This window comes from Hippopotamus amphibius, chromosome 8 (assembly GCF_030028045.1).
Source record: "Hippopotamus amphibius kiboko isolate mHipAmp2 chromosome 8, mHipAmp2.hap2, whole genome shotgun sequence".
Lineage (NCBI taxonomy): Eukaryota > Metazoa > Chordata > Mammalia > Artiodactyla > Hippopotamidae > Hippopotamus > Hippopotamus amphibius.
The window spans coordinates 104,428,760-104,451,740 of NC_080193.1; positions in this window are offsets into that span (position 1 = coordinate 104,428,760).

The following is a 22,981-nucleotide window of genomic DNA, read 5'->3' on the forward strand; positions in this document are numbered from 1 at the left end:
GGCCTTCCTTGGACTCTCCTGACCTCATGGGCCTGTGTCCCTCCTGAAGCCCCCCGCGACGGAAGCCCACGCTGCACAGCCGCTGCCTAACTGCCCGTTTCCTCGCATTGTTCCCTAAAGCTTACGCCAGTTTCCCTTCTTTAGGGGTCCCACCCCTTGCGTCTCCCCCGTCTTTGCACAGTGTTGGTTCACAGCAAAGTGCTTTAGCATCTGGAATGTGGATCGTATTTGAAAGTATTAGCAACATACATGTCCTTTTTCTCTGTTGTAAACTGTGTCCTCTGACAGCTGCGGTAGCTCCAGTGAAAGGATGGGTGATGCCCTCAGAAGAGATGGATCTGACTAGAGCAGCTGCTAGCCCTACAGTGCTTTTCCGAAAAGGAGGAAAAGGACCTTCTTGCCCTAGACACAGCCCAGTGCCAGGGCTTCTGCTGGGTGAGCAGAGGGTAGCTTGGATTTCAAATCCTACTCTTCTCATTCTTGCACGGGCCACATTCTGCGTGACTGCGTAGGGTGGCCCCTGATGGAACACAGGGTTAAACTCTGCTAAACTGGAAGAAGGCGAACATTGCTCACCCTTCTGGTCCTCAAGGGTTTGGGAGGAGGAGGAAGACAGAAGTGAGAGAAGCATCAACCATGAATCCTGATCATTTCTCTTCAGAGAGAAATCCCAGAGGGTGAGGCATTTGGAAGAAGTTCAGGGGAAAGCCCAGAGAAGAGCACAGGTACCCCCATTCCTATCTGGGACTCTGGGAGGATACCCCCTTGCAGCACATACATGTACTCACTGTAAAGTGATGGCACGATGTGGCTGGGCAGAGAGGAAGATTGTGCGAGCATTGCTCTGCTTTTGTGTGGCATTGCAGAGACCTGAATGGTCTGCTTGGTCTGTTGGAGCACATGGGGACTGAGAGTTTGGCTAGGGAACCTACCAGCGGGAGTTACCACAGCAAGGACAGAGTGATGTGTACAGAGCACCATCCACTGTGGCCCTCCATTGGAAGTCACGACCAAACTTCAGGGTGTCCTAATGCCAGGGAGATACTTGGGGAGTGTAGACAGCTGAGGAGTGGGTCATGCCCTGACTGAGCCAAGGCAGCCCCTGCCCATTCCCGAGTTCGAGATCAGCACCCAGTGCCAGCCAGGTGCCCTGCAGCCAGTGGACAGGGGCTAAGAGAGCAGGCAGCAGGCAGGCAGGTCTGAGCCCTAGACGCCCAGCTCTGAGGTGCTCCTTTCTGCTGCGACTCGGAGGAAAAGCACCCTGCTTCCGTTCTGAAAGACTAGCGCATCTGAAAGAATAGCACTTGCCTGATAAAGACTGCTTTATCTAAAGAGTCTATTTAAATGACTGGATGAGACAATGTTGACTAGGCTGGAATTTCATGTTGTCCTCCTTACACAGTGGGACAGAGGCTTATAAGAGAGACTGGATCCGATCTAGGAGACAAAGAAACTATTTTTCTTCTTACCTGCATTTGTGGAATTGGTCCCAACTTCACCCTCATTCCGTATCCTCCCTCCAGCCATTATGTAGCATGAGTGGAATGGGAAAAGCCAAGGGTTGGGGGACTTGGCCGAGAGCAAGCATCTGGTTGGTGGTGAAGCTTGGCCTTGAACCTGGGCCCTCTCATCCACGTCTAGTCTCTGGAGGTTCCCTCAAAGGCCGTGAACATGCTGACGCCGATCTGGGAAGAAATGTTTACCCAAGTGTCGAGTTCCTCAGAAGCTACCCTGAGGTGAGGATTTATGTGCAAATGAAATATTAAGGAATGGCTCCCGGGAGAAGGGAAGCAGGAAAGGAGCAGGGGAAGCAGGATGGGATGGGAGGGAAGCCAAGCACGGCCATGACTTCAGAGGTGAGCCCAGCCTCAGCCTGATCATACGTACATTACCCCTCGGAGTTGGCCGCCTCTAAGAAAGGGATCTGGGCTTTCACACTTAAGCAGCAGTCAGGCACGCCCAGGCACTTCTGATTTTATGTGCATGAACCCAAAGCAGCTCTAGAAGCCCAAGGGCAGTCCTCTGAAGAGGACTGCTGGTGGCCGTGGTCAGAAGCAAAGCACAGAAGGGGTGGTGGTGGTAAAGCACCAGTAAGATCTGAGGAGATCTGCGATGACCATGGGAGCCCCTAACAGTGTTTGCTCTCTCTCTCTCCCTTTCTCGCTCTCTCTCTCTCTCTCTCTGTTGTTTAAGGCTACCAGCCATCCTTTCTGGGGAAGAATAATCCTTTATTCCAACATTACATTTTTCCTTCTTTTTTGTTATTAGTATTCTCCTTTTAGGAAAACCTGGTGATCATGGATAATAAAATGTGGTATTGCTGTTTTAATGTCTTACTTGGACAATAAAAGCTGGCCACTGTCTCTTGGTTTCCCAACTTATTTTTGACATATTACTGGTCCATGAAACCCCAAAGTCTGGGAACCACTGCAATAGTCCACGTCACTTTTCTTTTTTAGTTGGTTTCCAGTGTACTTCCTAATCATCTCTCCGTGATTTAAAACAGACAAGTAAAACAATAAAGAGTTTGGAATTCAGCTCAGTAATAATTGTGTAAACACTGCTTTTCCTCCCAGGAGGGCCTCTGCAGTCATCAGCAATATGTACTTTCCCATGTAACTTGAAGGAAGGGGGGTGAGGGGAAAACTGACCCAGAAAGAGTGTCACAAAAGCTACCCTTGTCTCACCTCTCTTCCACAAGCTCTAGGCTGAGCAGGACTGGCTGAGATCATGGGTGGGAGAGGATCCTGCTACCCTTCCAGTCTCACCACGAGATCCCTAGAAACTCCCCAGATGTGAGAGTGTGGGGGTGGCTACGTGCTGCAGGAGAACAGGGGGATGTGAGGAAGGCTAATTGTGATCAGAGTGCAGTTAAATGTGAAAACTAGGAGTTAGCTGGTCTGTGCCTGTTCCTGATCAAAGAAGTAAGTTGCATCACCTAATATTCTTCCCAGTGACACATTCTTAAAGCCGAAAGGTTTTTTTTTTTTTTTCCCCTCTACTTTACCAGGAATGACTGAGTTTTCCATTTGGATAAAGCTTCATGCGTTTCTCATCTGCCAGCTGAAAATTGCAAACAAGAGAATTCTGTTCATTGGAGCAGCTCCTGGAGCAGAGGAATAGTTTCAGTTGATCAAAAGAGTTTATAGTGGCTGATGCTTTTTACTTTGAACTTTAAGAATCAAAGATTTATTTTTGTAAAGGAGCTTGGCTGATTATTCATTTCAATTATATACTATTGACTCTTGAAAAATGTGTGACAATCGATAAAGGTATTCTAATGGTCTCATTTTAATGAGTAATAATATTTCTACTTTGATTTCATATGATCTTGTAAAAATTTTTATTTTAAAACTATGATTTGGGATACAATTGTATATTTAAGGTTGATTTGATGAATTATTGTTATATTCAACTAATATTTATTCGAACCAAGTGTGTGCTGGGCACAGTTCTAGGTGCTAGGATGCAGCAGTGAACAAAACCATTAAAGCTGTAGTGTAGTAATTGCCAAAGAGTTAAGCTAGCATTTCCCATGAAATTGCCTTTGAAATAAAGTATTTTCATGTTATATGATGCAGAAATTGAAAGTTACCAACAAATATAGAATTGCTATTATTTTGTCCCTAGAGTAAAAAAGAAAGTTCCCCCCAAGGCAGAAAAGATCACATTTTAATACAGGTGTAAAATAGATGAAATCTTCTCTCAAAATAAGTAATGCATTTAAATAGAAAATAATTTTTGAACTTCAGAAGTTCCCAAGTCTTTAAGATTTAAATAGCTTCGGAGTCAGGAAAAAACCTGGATTTCATCAGCCAGATGAGAACAGGGAAATCATGTTGAGAAAAGCCGTGATTTCCTTCCCTGAGACTGAGGTGACTTGTGGATTATCTAGATAACTGTCTTAGTTCACTACCTTTAAAGATGACCTGAGAGATAAGCTAGATCATGTGAACTTACTTAGTGTCATTTAGTTCTCTGGATTTGTTAACAGTGGAAGGAGATTTACTGTTAACTGCATCAAATCACCAGACCAGGTGATTGTGCGTCTGTTGAGGTATGCAGTGCTGAAATCTAGAAAATCCCCAAAGAGGTTCTTGTCAAGGATTCTGGGCGGACAAGTGATCAAAAGAGAACAGGCAGGCTCCTTTCAGTGAATGACACTGGAACCTGATCTACAGCTTGCTATGCCACACTGATGATGCATCTTTTTCCTCTAAGTATCTATTAGGCTGCTGTATTATTTTGTCACATGATGCCAGTGATGGGTCTTCCCATAAAATTTTGAAGAGGGCCAAATTCAGTCTACAGAGGTCTTTCTAAACAAACACAGAGTTTTATAAGAATGATAATGCTTCTCTAAAAGAGCCTCATAGTTACTTGTTAAGTGCTTTTTTGGGTCCTAAAATTTAATTTAATAATAGTATTCTCTGTACATTTTCCGTATACCAGACATTTCCCCAAGTACTTTACGTGCATCATCTCATTTAATCCCCATAAAATCCTATAACGTAGGTACTCCTGTTTTACAGAATTAATGGAGGATTCAGAAAGGTTAAACAAATTGCTCAAAGTCATCTAGATAGTAAGGAGAAGAGTCCGGACGTGGAGCACATCCACTTGATACCACACTGATGCTACTAGAAAATGAAGTCAAATTCTAGGATTATAAGCCAAGTCCTGGTAATTTGGAGAATATGATGTGAACCTCTTCCCTTAGAGTCGTTTCCCCTCTCCCATCCCATCCATACAGCCTAATGAGGCTATCTGCCTACAGTGTGAATTTCTCAGTTGAGTAAACACTCACCTAGCCAACTGGATCCCACACCTAGCAGCTTCCTCCTACAAATAAACATTTGCTATTTATAACTTTAATTACCCTGTGCAGTACAATTCTTTGAGGAAAATGTATCACGTATGCTGGAAAAAGTACTTTTTTCCACACGCAATCTTGTTAATCGAAAGAGTTGGCAAGAGGTCATAAGAACATCATAAGCCTTGCATAGAATGTAAGAAAAATAAAAACACAACTGAATTTAAAGACGGTGTGTTCATTTCAGAGACGGTTTTGCTTCTTAATGGTCATTCTTCCTTCAAGATCAAGAGGCTGTGTTTCTGATAAGGATAGTCCTATTCCCTCTCCAAAGGTTACTTTTCAGTTGAACTTTCCAAGTGACTCTATAATTTGAAAATAACATTGTGAGAAAAGGAAGAAGCACACGTATCATTTTAATGTTTTGCATACCTGTGTGTTTAGAAGGGTTTTTTCTTTTGAGTGGAGATTCAGAAGTAAACTTAGAATTGCTGAGGCAAGACATTTTTAGAATTTAAATATTTTTGAGAGAAAATTGAGTTCAGTATTAAGACAGATGCATAAAAAGAGAAAGCAAAATTGAATCCTTATTTTTCAACTTACTCAAGATTCAAAACACCTAAATATTTATAAACTACAGCTGATATTTCTATAGACAGTCATCTTCAAATTTTAAAAATATGTAGATTTAGAGAATAATATATTATTCAATAATAATTTGCAGGTAAGCACTTGCCTACTTCAAATATATTCCAAATTTTCCAGCAAAGATACTTGTATCTAAAATTTAAACCAGTAAATGTATATTGTCTAAAAAAAATAATCCCTGGGCTAATAGCTAGTGCTCACAGGTGTGGGTGCAAAGTGGCTGCCAACTACATGTGACCTCAACTGTATCACTTAACTCCTCGGAGCTTCATATGTGTCATTTCTAAAGTGAGGAGCTAGACCGAGTGGGTCACAATCCACTATTAGGCTGAGAAATCAAGTTATGTGCCAAAACTAGTGATAAAAAGAAAAACAAATTAAAATCAAATAAAGAACAGAGTATCTGTATCACACATAGGAGGAAAAAGTATTATTTTATGTAACTTTTGTTTCAGATACACACACACATGTGGTGTACTGGGTTATGATGGAAAATTTATTTTTTTCTGCATGTCACTGTCAAAGTTTGAGAAATGCTGAGGGAGATAACGTCCAGGGTGCCCTCTAGTTCTGACATTCTTGACATTCTTCAGGCTTGTTGTGTAAGGGATAGTGTGGCAGAGACTGCAAACAAATTGTCAGCCCTAATTAATGCTCCCTTCCATATCACAGAGTCGTGACTGTGCACCCAGGGGCTGTAATTCCTAGCTCTTTGTCCCGCCAGGTGGGACCACACGACTTGTTCATGCCAGTGGAGTGTTAGCAGTGTGATACATCACTTTCGGGTTGAAGGTGAAGGAGCCCGTGAGTCTTCTCACGCTCTTCTTTCCTTTCTGCTTCGGCTCAATACAAACATGTCAACTTTGGGAATGCTGTGTTGAGTGAAGATGGTGGAGACAGAAGATGGAAGGAGCCTGGTGCTTCAAACACTGCTTGGAGAACAGCCCTTACCTTTCCGGGACACCTATTTTTGTCTTCACATTAGCAAGAAATAAAATTCTATTGATTTAAGGGCCATTATACAAGTTGAGGGTCTGCTTGTCACGAGAATGTAACTCCCACTTATCCCAAGACATCCAACAGCTGGAGGTACTGAATTACTGGTATCGTTTCCCTGTGCTGCATGTTAAAGGCCTACTAGAATATGTGTTCAGCTGTTTTGTGTCTTGATAACCCTTTTGACCAGAACTTTCTGGACACAGATTAGTTTCCTCTGTCTAAGCATATAAAAAGTTACAGGATTGACAGAATTGCCTTCTTCTGCTGAGGAGCTCTGCTGAGACAGCCTCTTAATAACAATTAGAAAAATAATTAGGAAAATAAAAGATAACATGTTTCATTATCTAAAGAAAATCATAGTAGGTTTAGTTTAAAATAACATTTCATTTCTCTTTTTTTAAAGTAATATTTTGTGTTTCTCTGATCCTTCATTGTTTACAAAGCGCTTGTAAGTATGACACATCACTTGATTCTGCCAACGATCCTGATGATAGGAAAGCAAGAATGAATTGCCCCATTTTACAGATAAGAAAATAAAGGCTTTGTGAAATTAAGTGATTTAGAGTTTGTACCAAGAGTAGCAGAGCCAGCACCTCAGTGCCACAACTTTAGAGTCCAAATCCTTTTCTCCTTGAGGTCATAAAGGGCTGGGTCTTGTTTGCTGCTGTGCTTCCAGCGCCAGCCAGGAACATAATAATAAAGATCTCATACTGCTTCCCCTGGTTTGGGCTCAACCACCTCCTGACTCTGTGGTAGGAGGAAGCCTCTTTTTTTTTTTTTTTTTTTTTTTAACATCCAACAAGGGGCCTTGACAGCAGACCTGAGAGCTGAGTCAATTAAGGTCGTGTTAGAAAGTGAAAAGTGGAGTGGTGCACGTTCTGTTGATTTAAAAGAGCAGTTTTTGGATTTAATGACATTTTAACATTTTTGCACGGTTTTCCAGGGAATTCAAAACTCCTTTGGAATTATTTGTTTTAAGCCGCATAATGACAATATACACAGCATTGTTAAGCATTAAATGAAATAAAAAGTATTCACAACTATTTTTGCATGTTTAAATACAGAATGGTGTAAAACAGAACAAAATGCACCCAGATTTTCTGGGGAAAAAAGGTCTTATCAGTGAAGCACCAAATCGTAAGTAGATGAACACGCTCTGTTTTACTTGCTTTTTGTAGCCTTGTTTATACTTACTAAGGTAGCTGTTTGAGGAAAAACAGAAGAGCTTTTGATTTTACCAGTTTAGAGAAGTTTTCCAGAAGTCACGAAAAGATTAAATACTGGGCCCCACATAACTATTTCAGAAATGGTATTTTTGTAGCTATGTATAAATAAAACCATTTCCAAAGCAGAAGTCTCTGTAGGAAATTTCAGACCAATGTTTCCATTATTAAATATGTCTATGAGCTGAAAAGTTTCCTAGATCCAAACCTGGCTGGTCTAGTTATTTTTGGACACAGCGGAGTCTCAAGCTTGCAGGGAAACGTCTGCAGTGTTCTGCTGGAACCCAACCCAGAGACCATCTTCTGAGGAGTGGGGAGCCGGCACAGTCTGGCTTCCACTTGGGGCGCATCTTGTTGGGGAAGAACCAAAATAGTTGCTGGATCCATTCTTGAGTGTGTGATCCAAAGTTTGTCTGAAAATTTAATGCCTAGAGTTGGAAGTAAACTTAGTCCACAGCCACAGGAGAGTCTGAAGGGTCTGAAAATGGTGGCTGGGAGCTTGGAGCTTATTGCAAATGTTTTTGTAACTGGGATATCTCTCAAACTGGTTCATAAGGAAACATGCCTTTCATTGTAGAGCTAATCTAGTTTGGTGATTAGCCCAACACCTGTAAAAACTGAATGTTCTGCTCTGTTTTTAGATTAGCTCAAATGATAAAGCATTCTAAAGATCAATTGTGTGTGTGTGTGTGTGTGTGTGTATACGTATGCGTGTGTGTACATACGTATGTGTGTGTGTGTATACGTATGCGTGTGTGTGTATACATATGCGTGTGTGTATATACGTATGCGTGTCTGTGCCCGCTGATAGTTTCTTCCAAACATCAGGGAGGGAGAGGAGAATTCTTTGATTTAATGCCTTGATGTCTACAATGTTTCCATTTTGGAGACTGAGTCCATGTGGGTGGGGTATCCTCTAAGAGATTCCGTCTTGAATCTGGAATTAATGAAAAGAAATTACCAAACCAATAAATATCTGTTAATTACCTTCACATTCAGTAATTAAATGGGTGGAAAATACTACTACTCTGAAACCATCCTATACTTGCCGATGAGATTCAGACTCCTTGTCATAGCACATGCAAAATACAGCTCCCAGCATGGTGCACTGTTTAATGAACACCTCTGCCAGAGAGATGACAGCATCAGGAAAGGCTCACATCAGACAGCAGTGTTTACCCCAGTACATTACATGTTCATTGCAATGATTAGAGGAAAATGGTTTTCTAGTCATGCATTTGCTACAGGGAAAAAAAAGCCAACATTAGCGTCTTCCTCTGTAGTAGCCTTTATATTTTCCTACAAACATGAGCAAAAAAGAAGTCTTATTAGTAATTTTGAGGGGAGAAGGAAAAACATATTCCATTCCACAAGGATTCTGAACCTGAGAACCACGATGGCTGTAGTATGTAGGCAGGTTGATTATCCATTCACTAAAAACAATCATAGAATGCCTCCCAGGCCAAAGGCAACATGGGAGGGGCTAAAGAGATTTAAACATAAATTTCTAAATTCCTGCCCTTCAAGAATTTACAGTTTAGAAAATGAAACAGAAGAGACCACAAACATCTCTAAAATCAGGCCCAATGTAAGAAGAGATGTTTGGTGTTATAGGAGCAAAAAAAAAAAGAGGGAGGAATAATTCTGGGGATGAGGGAGGTTTTAAGATGGAGGTAACAGCTTAGCTGGGCTTGGAAGAATGAGTAGGATTTAAGTGGGGGGATTACAGGGAGGGCAGATAGGCATTCCCTCTACAGAGGAAGAAAGGAACAAAAACACTGTAGGAAAAGAGGTAGGGTGTTTTGGACACGGGTGGATAACACCATACATGGAATCTGCCTGGGGAGGTATATTGGGAGACAGGCCTGGCAGGGAACAGGAACAATTATAAAATTCCTTTAAAAGTACTTTATAGAGTCAGGGTGTTGCCACGGCCTCCAGGGAAATTGCATTCTGCACCTTATACACCAGCTGAATTGAGGACATAATTGGTTGTTATAAGTCCAATTATATGTAACTCAGTTGAAGGTGAGGATTATGGATTTTGATATTACTTATGATGGGGTATGCATAATAAGCCCTTTGATAGAGGCTAAAACAATGATAAAAACTACAGTGGTCTGCCCCTCGGCTAGGAAAACAAGAGATGACAAAAAATGAGAAATGAGCCAATTAAATTATGCGAAAACATCATGCTAGCAAAGAAACAGAAAAAATAAAATCAGTTTTTGGGGTTGTACTTCAAAGTCTAATTTTCTTTCCCCTTTAACTTCCTCTTACTTCATTAGGATTTTTTTCTAAACCATTTGGTAATTAGATTACACTCAGAAAAAAAAGGGGGGGGAATGAATCCAATGACTAATTTTAGGAAGGAATTGGAATGACAGATTTGATTCAGTATTTGTTATTTCTAATAGCTCAGTTTCTTTGCTGGGAGAGGGTGATTCTTGTCATGTCCCTCCCTCTCAGAAGAGAATTCTGAAGATTACATTCTGTTCCTGATAAAGTTAATGAACATAGATCTAACCATATGCAGCCCAAGAGAAAGAAGAGAGGGGTAAATTATCTGATATTCTTAAGAGGTATAAACAAATGTCTTAGAAGATTCAGTTTCAAATGATACTTTTTTTTAAAAGGCAGTGTATTTTAACAAAGGAAGCAACCCCAGACTCATTGATTCAAACTGTTACACAAGGCAATTCTGTAAAAATTACTTCTGATTTTTCTATCAAAACACCGAATTTGTTTCCTTCATAGAACTTATCACACTGTTACTTTCTCGCTTGTTTTTTGTGTATTTTCTGTCTTGCCCTACCAGAGAGCAAGGTGCTCAAGGGCAGGGACCATATCTTTCTTGCTCACAAATGTATGTCCTGCAGGTAGCACGATGCTTGAAAAAGCCTCATCATCGTGATGGCTATTGCTATCCTATGGCTAACATTGATGGAGCAGTTAACTTACTATGCGTGCTTTGTATGTGAAACCTCATTGAGTGTTACAGTGAAGGTGGTGGATACATGTTTGTTAAGTAAATGAGTGGATTTCACTCAAAGAAATGGCATGTAATTTGGATAAGTTATCTAAATGACTAAAGTTTAATTGGGTTTGACTTATGGCATAAAAATTGGAGCTCTTAGAGAGATCTTAGAAGGGAAAGCATTACCAAATGAAATGAAAAGGATAGTGGTGGTGCTTAACCTGTCTTCTTCAGTTACTCTTATTTTACAAAATAGGCCTATTATTTATTTTCCTCATTATTCAAGTATGCATGCTCAAGGCAACCCTTCAATAAAGTTCATTCTGTTCCACAAGCAGTTCACTCATCCCCCATTGCAAGAGCATCTTTTTCCCACTTTGCAGGAGGCTTCTTAATGACACATCACCGCCCATATAACGGAAATTTCGATCCTTTGCAGTGACTCAATAAATTCACTGATGATTAATTTAAAGCTGCAGCCCAGAGAGAGAGAATTTTTCGTTGAATAAAATTTCAAATCAATATATTAAATTTCTTTCTTAAGAACCACATTGGATTAAAAATTAAAGGGCAAATTAAAAGTTAGCCAACTCCTTGCTGGCATGTATCGATCCTCAAGATCCTTAAATATTGAGGCATGCAATAGAACCAATCGAGTTTATCGCAATGGAAAATTAATAGCCTCTCAAGCACAAGCATTTAAATTTTTCCAAGCGGTTTAAAATTATGTACATGTTTAAAAATTCATATTAGTAAATATGTTCAGAGACCACCACCTAATCTGGTCTCTGCCATTCCTGACTGTTGAAGGAGGCAGGTGACGACACCTTTTGAACTTCAGAACAGCGGAGCATTTGAAGAGCGGTGGCACAGCCCAGCAGGCAGCATGCCTGTGAAGGTCTCTCTGTCTGAACCATCTGCCTAAGTAGTTTCCTACAGTCCACAAAATGCCGACATGCGTGGTGTCTGCATCAGATCATTTTATATCTATGGCTTCCATGAGGTCTGGAAGTGGTGGGCAATCTGGAAAAAATGAGAAATCATTCAAATGGTAGAAGGAAGACGGCAAAGGCAGAGGTATTGCAGAATCTGTTGGTTTTAGAAATGAGGGTGAGGGTCTCTACAGGGTGAGGTTGTAGGAATGTCTGTTTAAAGGCTGAAGCCTCAAGAGATCCAGGTCACATTTCTTCCTCCTGCCCTTTTCACCCCTTCCTGACCCTTCCTAGACAGAAGTTCATGATGGGAACATTTTCCCATGGCCATTATTTCACCCATATTTTGAGTGCTATCTGCTAAGAATTAGCTCCCCTCTCTGCTAGGGAACAATGGAAGCCAATGAACTCTGGTCATATCCTTGTAAAACTCTGAAAAGATGCTGATGCCTGATGTGCAAACAACTCTCACGTACGATGTGTTCGTTTATTCCTCTAGCAATGCTATGAAACAATTAGGGTGGGAATTGTTTTTCCTTGGTAATTACTTTGTCAGTAAACGTTGGAGCTGAGACCCAAACCCAGGTCTTCTGATTGTGAGCCCACTATTGTACCAACAGGGACCTCTCTTGCTCACACCCTGCTCCTTCCTAGTGCCTACTATCATGTCAGGCACATCAGTAAACTTGTTCTTCATTTATTTCAAGTAAGTTCTTTGAAGGGAATTATCTTGCCCTTGAATAGTAAGAGATCTTGAGGCTAGGTACTATTTTATTTAGATTCCCAGAAAGAACAAGAATGTCCACTCAAGAGGCTTAAGGATAGATCTTTTTTTTTTAAAAGATATTTATTTATTTATTTATTGGCTGCATTGTGTCTTTGTTGCTGCGTGAGGGCTTTCTCTAGTTGTGGTGAGCGTGTAGCTCTTCCTTGAGGTGCTCGGGCTTCTAATTGTGGTGGCTTCTCTTTCTGCAGATCCCGGGCTCCAGGCACTCAGGCTTCAGTAGCTGTGGGTCACACGCTTCAGTAGTTGTGACAGGCTCAGTAGTTGTGGTGCACTTGCTTAGTTGCTCCGCAGTATGTGGGATCTTCCCAGACCAGGGATGGAAACTGTGTCCCCTGCATCGGCAGGCAGATTCTCAACCACTGCACCACCAGGGAAGTCCCAGGATAGATTTTAACAAAAATTCTCTTTACAGAGATGTGGGCAGGGTAAAAATCACCCACAGGGGATGGTGAGGCATCCAGGAATTAGCAGGAATCCACACCACCCCTAAGCCTGAAGGGGAAGGGGAGTGCTATTACTGGAACACAGTGCAAACCAAGTCCTTGAAAAGGAACCATCTAAGAGAAGCTGAGGACATAAAAGAACGAGCCTGGAGGAATCTAGGGGGATGCAACCACTGCCGAAACTTGGGGACTGGCAGAGGCTTGGGGGAGTAGGGCAGGAAATAAATACTCCAGCAACTGTCTCCTCTGCCCATTGACCTCCTACCATTGCCTCTAATTGGATGAATCAACCAAGGCCAGGGGCCAAGGGAAACTGTCCAAGAAGTCAGCCTCCTGGGACTCAGAACAGGGAAGAGATAGTAGACAGTACATCTGGAGAGGCAAACCAAGAGTCCTAGCACAGAAAGATAAATAAATACTTGGTGACTGGCATTTTTTCTTTGTTCCCTTCACTTTTATACCGCAATTTACCATAAACATCTTTCTTCCTTCTTTTCCTCACAGTCAAGATGCCTGTTACTTACTTTTGTGTTTTTCTGTAACAAAACACAACTCCTCACAATGTATATATGTACATGCACATGCACACACACACAATTAAAAGGCATAAGGCATATTTTTTTCTTTTGCTCAGTAGAGCCAATTTAATGAATGGGTAGGGCCTGTGGAATGGTCTTGTGAAATAGCTTTATTTTCTCATACCACAACATTCCAAAACTGATCTATTTACTCTCCTTTCTCCATCACTCAAACAGATAAGGCAGACCCCGTCGTTTTTTCCAGTCACTTCCACACATTAATAAACAGTGCTATCCTCAGGTAGTAAAAAGTCCAGCTTCACCTCCCACATGTCATGCAATCTCAAGCTTCGCCTCTGCAGCCGATACTTTCACCTGGCCTGCACTTGATTACCTGAAGAGGAAAGGAGCACAGAGGGTTCCTCTTTTCTCTTCTTGGTCCTAGTTATCCAGCTCTGTGTGGCAGAGGTCTAAGTGATGGTTTTCTCTCCTGGGGCACTTCGTGGGGTTCTTTGGTGACCTTCTTCTCTCAGATCCTTCCACTATACCCTTCCTGGTTGCCCACGGCCTACTGTTCAGCACCACTGTATCTCCCACAGAGGGGTGAAGTGCAGTGACTCACAGTTCCTGCTTCTGGCAGTACACTTCTCACAGGTTCGGGGACAAGGTCATCCCAGGACAGATCATACTTGGATACCTGTTGTGATGGCCACTCTTTTCCATGTGAAGCACCAGGAATATTTGCCTTGACAAACTGTGAAAGTGTAGACTACTTCTACTGTAGCCCTCTCTGCTCACAGCCCTCACTTCAGACTTATGGAAGTAAAAAGGGAACGTGGGTCTATGCCCTTCAACCTCATGGACCCACATCAAGCCCCCTGAGAGGTATTCTTAAATCACTTCCTCCTTTGAAGGCGGCTGGGGAAAGCACAGCCCTCTGACAAATCTCTCCCGAAATACTTCTCTACTAACCTTCTTCTCACTCTTACCTTTTCTTTTATAGAGACTGAGGCAGAAGAGCTTAGAAGTCATACACACAGGGTTTGGAAACTTCACGGGGATATGTGAGCACTTAACAGCTATTGTTCTCAGCCTCAATTTATAGACGGAAAAAGTTTAATTTAAATTTCCGTTACAATCTTAGTATTGTGTAAAGAGGAGAAAGTAAATTCCATAACCTCACCCCTATGAGGACGTTATCATCTTAAGTATTCTATTCCTACTCTTTTTTCTACTCCAGGCATATTTTTTGTGGCTATAAATTCAATAGTGTGACCTCTTTCCTTAGTTTTATTACCTTTTTGGTTACAAGCACTTTCCCTATATCTATATGGCTCATCTAATGCTTTAACAATCCTTAATTGAGTACCAATCTTGCACAGACACTACGCAGCCACCAAGAATACAGTAGGGAAGAAAACAGACATTATAGGTTGGTGATATTCTAAAAGGGCAGTTAGGCATTGAAGAGATAATCACAAAAAAGTATGATGAGTTGTGTGATCATTTAACATGTACAACTAATATTTTACCAAGTGGAGAGGTCATGTTTTACTTAATTATTTCCCTATTGTTTTGTATTCTGAGCAATGTCATAATCATGTAGATAGTATTTCCCATTTTCTGAATCATTTTATTAGGCTAGATCCCAACAAGGAAAATTAGGCACAGTGCATTTTTTAATTAGCTTGAACTGAAATGCTTGTGTTTTGAGGATTCTTATGCAAGTTGACAACATCCACATAAAACACTTAGAGCAACGTTGGGCGTACAGCAATCACCCAATACACACCAGGTGCTGTTGCCACCGTTACTATCCTTTGAGATAATTATAAATTCCCTGAGGTGTTGTGACTCTCTTTATGAAGAAAATCTATCCCATGGTTCCCTCAAATATAGCATAGGATATATATGCACATATCCCATGAAAACAAAGCAAAAATCACAGGAAAGAGAAGTAAAATCAGACATCTCATTTAAGTCTCTTTAGTATCCTTAGACTTCTAGGATACTGCTTCCCCCACCCTCTGCCCCCGACTACTCGAGTTTCTCTTCGCTCCAGAGCTAAGCTGATGGCATTCTAGAGTCCAAGAAAAGGATCAGAAAATCACGTTCCTCAGTTCATGATCCCATTACCATCTGAGTTTCTACCAGTTGCTTCTATCTTATCTCCCACTTCTTTATGAGGTTTATGAGAGAATATTTGTAAAGCACAAAGTAAAAAAACATGCCTGTCACTGGAAACAATATCCATATTTTTGCCCATAACTCATTCATGCTTGCAGCGTTTATCATCAAGTGTAGACGCTGCATATGATGATCTGAAAGTGTGAGCTATAAAGTATATCTGTCTCCTATCTCATTTTCACCACTGAAGCTACAGTGCTCTTTTAAAAATACAAATTTGACCATTTCAATCCTATGATTAAAACTCTTCAGTGACACACTCCAGCTGAAATTCAAATGCAGTCCAAGATTTAAAGTGCTGAGTTGTCTGATAAAATCTAGACACTGGGAATAGGAGGGCATAAGAGGAAAGAAAAAGTATTCTACAGGTCTTATTCTACTGAAGCAGGAGAGAAACAGAAGGGAAAGAGAATGTATCAATGGGGAAACAGTGTATCATGTTGGTGAAAACCGTATTTTGTTTTCAAATAATAAAAGAGAATTAGGTGAGTAATGATGAGAAAAGGATAAAAGAGGTAGCAATTTAATGGAGTAGAAAAATATTGTGAACTCACCAGAGCAAAAATATAATGAAAAGCAATATGATCAAATCAGAAAAACAAGAGAAAAAGGAAAAGATGACAATATTAAATAAATATAAGATAGAAGGAATAAAATCAATTACATCAGTAATGACAGTACATGGGCAATAAATCTAATTCACCCATAAAAGACAGAGACTATTACATTAGGACTAAAACAAAACTCAGTGATGTACTGATTACAAGAGAATCCCTTACAATGAAGGATAAAAAATAAAGGAATGGAGGAAGAAATGCCAGGCAATTGCAAAACAAAACAAAACAAAAAAGAAGAGAAAAAAATAAAACAAATAAAAAAAAATCCAGAAGAGGTAAAAAGGAAAGCAAGAAAGCAGAAGGATAATATTAATATCAGACAAGCTGGAATTTAAGGTTAAGAGTGCTAAATAGGACAAAGATGCAAATTATACGATGATAAAAATCACAATCTGTGAAGAATTTAAAATACTTATAAATTCATATGCACCAAACAACCTAGAAAATAAAGAAAGGAAAATCCATTGGGAATTCAAGGAAAACAATAAAAATTATAATAGGAGATTTTAGTAAATTTCTTTCACAATTGGTTGCATCTAGGACAAAGCCCTCTCAGATTTTGCATATATTGCTTCTTCTGTCCAGAATGGCTTTATCTTAACATCACCAGGGGATTCATGTTCACCTTTCAAATTTTATTTTGGAATCATATTCTCCATGAAACTTTTCAATTATTCCTCTTTCCCGATAGAATTTACCATTCTCTTTTGGATTCCAAGGAATTCCTTATATACATGTACCTATTACAGATCTCACTGTTTCTCATGCTTATTGGTGAAAGATCTACCTTTCCTAGCAGACTGTAAGTTCTCTGAGAGCATTCATTGGGATAGTGTTTTGATTTACTAATGAAAGTGTGTCCACCCCCACCATGGCCTTCACTGAATTTCTTCTCTTGAGCCCTGATCTTCCTCTGGCCGGGTCACCAAACATGGGCCCACCATACCCGAGGGGTGGTAAAGAGCAGCTGGGAAAGATAACCCACAGTGTGGTACCAACAAAGTAGACATGTTCATCACAGTATGTGCTCGCTGAGAGGCTTGAGACTGCCTCCAAAGGCGTAAGAGAGCTTCTGAAAGTGCTTCTGCTCCCAGAGGGTCATGCAAGTGTTTGACAGGCTTGTAACACCTGGATGAGGAGGACCAGGAGAGTGTGGACTGAAGACATGACTTGTCTTATTAATGCCCGGTGGGGATGTGACCAGGCCCGAGAAACCAAGTGCTTGATGAGTCACCTTGGCAGATGCCAGCCCAGAGCAGAGAGTGAGTGCCAATCAGATCCCTCTTCCTCCTCCCACTGTAACAGCTCTGTTAGTTCATGAGAACTCAGAACCTCTTGACCCGGAGAAGGAAAAGAGGGAAAGCCAAACATCGGGAAGTAGACCTTGGAACAACTGATTTTATCTGAAAATGACTAAATTAAGAAGTATGCCATCAGATAGACAGAAGCTGAGTCCAGGTAGCAAAAAAGAAATTGCACTTGTGCTCATCCAAGTTGGTAACTTGAAAATATCACACCTGCCACACAAATGTATATCCCTGGCGTGGTGCCTGGCAGGTAGCAGATGCTCAAGAAATGACTATTTATTTGAATGAAGGATCAAATAATTGAATAATTAAATCTAAAGTGTCATTTGTTATTGGAACTTGTGTAAATCATTCATCTTTTTAGACTTTGACTTGCTTTTATTTGTTTATTTTTTTGCTTTTCACTTTAAAGAGAATAGTTTGAGACAGTTATTTTCATCCAGGTGTTTGATGTGATTGAGATATGGTAATTTCAACACTAATGCATGTAGAAGAGAGGCCAGATGTCTATTTCCTCAGTGAAAGCCAGGTCTTTAGATGACCGTCTGAGGTCTGTTCTCAAAACTCATTTCTTATTATTCAGAACAGAGCCTTAGAATCTTGGAACCCATTTTATTTTTCTCTGTGAAGTTCAGAATGAAGTAAAATAGAAATAGTAAAAGGATCTCCTACCACATCTTCAGAGGCTTGTTATACACATAAGCAGACACAGAAACACTTACCTTTGAAGTTGAACTAACAATTTTAATTTCCTGATGACTTGTGAGGTTGAACACCATTTCATATGTTTATTGGCCATTTGGATATCTTCATTTGTGAAGTCAATATCCAGTGTTTATACTGGGTTTTATGTTTTCTTTCTTCTTGCTTTGTAGGAGGTTTGTTTTTTTGTTTGTTTGTTTTCTTTTAAAATGTTCTAGATTCAAGTTCTTTATGTTAATAATACTTTCAGAAGTTCTAGATTTTGTTCTATAAACAGAAGTTCTACACTTTAATAAAGTCTAATTTATCTTTCTTTTATGCTCAGCACAGTTTTTGTCTTTTGTTTAAGGAATTTTGCCTACTCCAAGAACACAAAGTGTTCTCCTACGTTTTTTGTACTCTCCTTTAAAGTTAGTTTTTAAATACTTAATTTCCCAAACTGGTCCTGTTGTCACCTTTCCTCCTTCTTGTACCCTTCTGGTGCAAGAAAGATGGCTCTGTTACACTTCCAGTTTTATAGCTTGGAATCTGTGTGTATTCTAAATCAACACCATCACTAAATATTGAATCTCTGTGTGTAGAGCATTGCACAAGAGTGACATTTGACTTTAAATTTTGTGTGTGAGTTTAAATTTTTCTCTTCTTTGAGACAAACCCTTGAATTTATAGCAATTCCCCTCCCTCCCAGTGTGCCGAGATTTTTATGTGTTTTTACAGTTTGTTGTTCATCCAGAATGCCTATCCAAATCCAAACCTCACAAAACCACATGGAGCTGAAGCCATGTTTTCCTTAAGGTAACAGGGGAAGCAAAGTACAGAAGGATACTAACTCCAACCCAATGAAACTAGGCTCCAGGCCAATTTTAGCTCTGGATATGCCTTTCCTCATAACCATCAAAAAAAAAAAAAAAAAAAAAAAAGTAATGATTTTGTTACTGTTAAAAAAGAACGGCAACATCACATTTGTTATTCTGTAAGATATCACCTGGTATAAATTCCACTAAGGGCTTAAAAAGTGTCATCTTTACTTCAACTTCATGATTTTAGATGTAAGCTATATTTTGGGGGTTTTTTAATTATTATTTTATACTCGGGAGAAGATATTATGACTGCCCCTCTCTGAGATGAATCCTTATGGGGTACAAAACAGGTAGGTTCTCTTGTGAAACAGAGTTTCATTTTGTTTCAACAATTTGACCAAACATTGTATCAGAAGAATAAAGTCATTATTTAAGCATCATTTTGAAACAGCTATACGATTAATGAACAAATTTTATGCCCTCTGCCAAACTTCATTTTCGCTATGAAATGGAAAACTCTAGGAAACTAGAGTATAAAAAGAAACATAACTGGCGTTAAGCTTGAGAAGACCTGCAAATCGAGCAAAGTTTGCTTAGAAAGCTTTTACTCTCTCATTTTGGTCCATTATTATGGGAGCCAGACAGTAACTCCACAAATGATATTACAGTCACAGTGTACTAGTCATAACTATGAAATATGCCTACCTAAAAAAAACAAAAACAAAAACCACACAATTAGTGTCTTCTTTCAACTACAACATTCTGATTTAGAATGAATTTTGTTCTTAGAAGCCTAGGAATAAAAACCCAGATTCTCTTTTCAGATTCAACATGTCACTTCTGTCAATCAATTATTCACCCGCTGCACACTGAGTGCTTACTTTGTGTCAGGAACTGTGCTAGGTATTGAGATTATTAAGATGAATAAGCTATGGTCTCTGTCCTTCAGGATCTCACAGTGGGGAGAAAGATAAGTAAATTGACAACTGTATTATATGGTGCTAAATGTTATGGAGGGGAATCACAGGGTATAAGTATCATCAAAATTCAACATGGCATTCAGAGAAAACTTCTCAAAGGGGGTGATATGTGAGCTGACAATTGGTGGATGAGTTTGATTTTGCTAATTGAAGATGAGAGTAAACTAAGAAAATAAAATACACAAAAAGAGCCGCACATGAATGGTATTACACTTCAAATAACGATAAAGAAGAATACTTGTGGGGAGTGTAGGAAGGAAGCTATAAAGTTATGTGAGGAGGGGATCATAAGCTGTATTTAGGCTTAAGGAGTTGAACTTTTTTTTTTTAAGAACTTTTATTGAGGTATAATTGACATACAATAAACTACAGATATTTAAAGTGTACAATTTGATACTTTTTTTCTTATTGGTAATGTACATATGCCAATCCCAGTCTCTCAATTCATCCCACCGGAGTGGAGCTTCTAAAACCAAAGTATAGAGAAGAAAACACTGCAGAGAAGAAAAGTGGAAGGGGACAAAAATGTTATTGGATTTGGTAGCACTGAGGTCATTGGAGAGTAAATCAAGGTCATTTCAGCTGGATAATGGAGAAGATTAATGGATTGCCCTGGGCAAGAGTCAGTGAGAAGTGCAGAGACTGCCAGACACCTCCTCCTAGAACCTTGATTGGAGGACCAGAAATGAAACGAAGTTTGGTTGGCTTGTTGTGGTTGTTAGTTAGCTTGCTTGTTTTTTGTTTGTTTTTTAATTTTATATTTTGACAGAATTTTAGACTTCAGAGAATTTCCAACAGTGCAAATAATTCCTATATACTCCTCACCTACATTTCGTAAATGCTAATATTTTATCACATTTTACACATGTGTGCTCTCTCTCTCTTCCTTCTCATTTTTTTTCTTGAACTGGTTGAGAGCAAATCACAGATACAATGCTGCTTTTCGCCTCATACTTCAGTGTATTTCCTAAAAAACAAAGATACTGTCTTACCTAACTACAGCACAATGATCAAAATCGGGAAATTAATGTGGATGCACTATTATTGCCTAATCTATAGGCCTTACTTAGATTTCAACAATTGTTCTAATAACGTCCTCTCTTCCAAAAGAAAATCGCAGCTCATGTGCTATGTTTAGTTGCTATGTCTCTTCGTCTCCTTTAATCTGGAAGAGTTCATCAGTCTTTCTTCTTCATGAAGCGTTTGCATTTTTGGGGAGAATAGGCCAATTATTTTGTCAGATGTCTCTTGATTTGGCTCAGTCTGTGTTTCCTCCTGAATATATTCTGGTAATGCATTTATGGCAGGAATTCTGCAGAAATGATGTTGTGTCTTTGTCAGTGCATCATGTCTGGGGGTGCATGCTGTCGATTGGTCCTAGCACTTCCCAATCATTTGGTCAATGTGATGATATTTGCTAGATTTCTTCACTGTAAGCTTACCGTTTTGTCATTAATAAGAATCTTCCGGGAGATATTTTGAGACTATGTAAATGTCCTGTTTCTCTTCAATTTTTTTACGCCAGCGATAGTATCTGTTGGTGATTTCCTGACTTGATTATTGTTATATGGGTTGCAAGATGGTAATTTTCTAAATATATCATTCCCTCTACATTTATTAACTGGCTTCACAGTCTAAGTAAGAACTTTCCCATCTCCACCATTTATTTAATTTCTTTTTCATTCACGTCACTGTGAACCCACGGATTCTTATTCATTCAAAGAGTTAAAATCATCTACTATGGTTTGTTTTTAAAGACACGTGAGCATGTTTATAGTCATAGGAAAAAGAACCAGGGAGATGTAGGAGAGAGAGCATATGATTGATGTAGCAAAGAAACTAATTCACTTTTATTCTGCAATTCTGTTAGACTATGCTGGGTACCAAGGATGCAAAGATGAGTGAAATAGGGCCACATCCGAAAGGGAGTTTGTAGATTGGAAGAAGGGGCTAGGGAGGGGGAAAGAGAAAAGAATCATTTCACGGTGTGATTTGTAAGAGCTGCAGACATGAGAGCAGAGCTGTGGGTGTCACTAAGGGGAGGATGATTAATTTGGGTTGGTGAAGACTTCCCAAAGAAGTGAACTGGAGACAGATTTCAGCAGATTAGTTGTATGGGGGAGCAGGGAAGGAATAAGAAAGAAGAGTGGGAAAAACATTCCAGGCAGAGGTGACAGCCATGGAAATGTGGACATGGCTTGTTAATTCCACCTAAAAAATTCGAGAAAATAAAAATTTTACAGTGAGCGGACACCAACGGCTGCGAGGTTATGTGGTCACCTCAGGTTTAGGCTAAGTTTGTTCAGCTTGGGGACTGAGAGTCAGAGGATGTAAACACTGGTTCAGAACGGATCTTGACTTTTAAGAGAAATCCCTCAAGGACCAAGCCTCAGAGAAAAATACCTTCTGCCAACCCCCGACATTACCACAATTATCAAAACGAACTCTATGCCCACTTTAAGGAGTTAGTTGCCTGATCTGTGTTGGCTCATTTAGGGAATCCCATGGGAATGTGGTGTATCCCTTAAAGCATTTGTTTCAACTTCTGAAAGTATACTCACAGACCTTTTGCATGAGGAGAAAATGAATCTCTCTGCGCTGTCAATGATTTAGCTACATTTATTTCATCCACATTAACAAGAAGCAAACGTAAATCAGGATGCAAAAAGTTCAGTTTATTTTAGATTTTACCTTAATGCCAAAGATGTAGAAATATGGTTAAATTTTTTAATAGATTAATATTTTATACTTGAGAAAAGCCTCTGAGAGAGCTTTTTTGCTTTGTTTTTATTTTTGTTTTTAAAGAATAGAGGGGCAGATTTACATGGTTTTAAATACCTAGAAGCAGAAAAAGAAAAAAGAAAAAAGGAACACATTTGTTATCCCATTATCCAGTACACATAATACTCCCAAAGAAATATGAGCTAAAAGATTCTAAATCTTCGATTTCATTTTAGCAAATGCCGTCTAGCTGCAAATGTAGGTCACATAGTTTTGGCATCCTGTGTGGGTTTCCAGCTGTCTGCTGAACATAGAAAACAGAAGAAT